Raw genomic sequence first — 2,500 nt, forward strand, 5'->3', positions numbered from 1 at the left:
ACGGTAGGCCTAAATAATAATAATAATAATAATAATAATAATAATAATAATAATAAGAAGAAGAAGCAGCAGAAGAAAAACAATAATTGTAAGAAAAACAATAATTGTAAGATCAGTAACAATGATAAAAAAAATGTTATTATTACTAGGCTACTATAATAACAGTAATTGTAACAACAGTAGGCCTAATAATAATGATAATAATCATAATAACAATAAGGCTATATAATATATAATGCCTGTCATTCAAGTTTGCTTTGTTACTTGGGACTCTGAACCCTGCAGCATGTCTTGACACTACACAGTTTACTTCTGTATAGAGCTACTACAATTGAAGCACTAGGCTATAGTTTTTTTTAAAATGTTGTTCAATTGCACATTTGTCATTTTCTGCAAATGCATGTTCCAATCACATTTTCATTTCAAATTTGGAGGAATGTTGTGAGTCATACATGTGCACATATAGGGATGAGGTGGTGCTAAAGACCTTTTGAAAGGCCTTTTATGGAAGTCTTTTGTCCCAATACAGTTCTGTGGTCCATGCATGATCCTCTGCAAATGCTTGATGACCAAAAGCATGTGATAATAATGTCCTGATATATTGTGTTTGTTGCACTTTCTCATACAATTCCCGGACATTTGGCGCCATGCGGCAGCTTCCAGAGCTGGTTTGTGAATGTGGGAGTGTGTGTGTGTGTGTGTGCTTGTGTGTATGCACCTTCTCACATGAACCCCGGACAATTTGCACTGTGCGGCAGCCTCCAGAGCTGGTGTGTGAATGTGGGAAAATGTATATGTGCGTATGTGTATTTTGAAAGCACTTTGAGACAACTTTGGTTGTGATATTGCGCTATATAAATATAGGTTATATCGCATTGTGGGCTATTGTATATTACACTATAGCCTAAGAAGGCAGCCAGAACTTCCACATGCCCTGCGCCTCCCCTTGAGCACCTGCCCCCCAACATGTCTGTGCACGCCACTGTTGTATGTGTAGAATGATACAAAAATGTCTGTTTTACTCAAACACATCCAAGCGGTAAAATAAGAAAAAAGGTCTCTTGTTTCCAGAGCTCTACATCAATTTGAAACACCATTCTTTATATGGGAGAAAACCTAATCTTTTTAATAGCTTTGGGCTCTGTGAGGAGTCTTCAAGAAAAACGTGGTGTTTTTCCAAAAAAACAATTTTTCACATTTTTCAAAGAACTTAACATTTCCCCAGACAAATTATAGGGTTCCTTCAGTTGCAATTTAAACATGTTTAAAGAACTTTTCATTTTCAGTGTAATGCAGTAGATAAGAACCTTTAGGCAGATATTCAAGGAGCGTTATCCAGGCTCTCTGCTTTAGGTTTAGTGCATAGTGGTTGCTACAGACAGACTTTCAACATCAAGAAAACGTGTTACTACAGTCAATGTGTATTTTTTTTTCAATCTTGGAGTGTTTCCAATTCAACTTTTCAGTGGTTTGCTGCTTTTTTGCTGCGTTTGTGTGAAAGCCAATTTGGCGTTGGGCTTGTTGCCCTCTGCTGGCTATTACGAAAATACTGAAGGTGGTCGGTCACAGTCACCTTTTAAGGAGCAGGGCTGGATTAACGCACAGGCTAGATATGGCTTAACAACACCCGAGGCCCCCCTGGGCTACATTTTTCGAGGCCCTTCATTACTTGCCATGTTGCATACGATTCTGACTTTATTATTTTATTAGCATTATGATTGGCTGTGGCCCAGGGCCCAGTTCAGCCCAGTCCTCTTCATTCTCCTTACAGGGCTGGATTATGAGGGTGTGGGGCCCCTAGGCTACAGGTTGCTAGCCCCGCACTATATGCTTCATCAGAAAGACCACCTCTTACAACACTGGCTCAGAACACTTTAAAGGTGTTGTTGCAGGTTAAATGATACAGAATTTTCATTTCTTTTTTGTTAGTAATGCAATTATCCATTGTAATATATCAAAAAAATATATTAAACAAGACTAGAAATGCATTCAGAGAACGCAGACCTCCGCCAAGGAAGTTCAGTTCGTTTTGGACATAGGTATAGAGTCATGTGGTTTCATGTATTTAGGCCTATAGGCTACATAGCATTTGTGTTCAGGTAATTGAACCGTCAAGTTGTAACCAAATTACAGTTCTCTCTGTCTCTTTTATCATTTCCATGTCCTCTAGCTGTGGACTGTTTAGTTCACCTTTGATTATTTTATATTGGCAAAGTGATTGTTCATGCTATAGCCTATGCCTTGTGATTTGCCAATGCTCATTGCTACATATTAGTCACATTGTTGATGATTGGCAGCATGCCTTCCATTAGGCTACCATCTAAAACAAAATAAAAAATTAAAAGCACAATTTTCATTGGCCAACACCCATAGTAGACTACATATTCTACAGCAGTGCAGCGGTCCCCAACCCAACAAGACAACATACTGTAGGGCTACTTTGAGCCGTTCACTTAATTATTGAATCAGAAATGTCCAAGAATCCCCTTATCCAGTGGCA

This window comes from Engraulis encrasicolus, chromosome 14 (assembly GCF_034702125.1).
Source record: "Engraulis encrasicolus isolate BLACKSEA-1 chromosome 14, IST_EnEncr_1.0, whole genome shotgun sequence".
NCBI classification, from domain to species: Eukaryota; Metazoa; Chordata; class Actinopteri; order Clupeiformes; family Engraulidae; genus Engraulis; species Engraulis encrasicolus.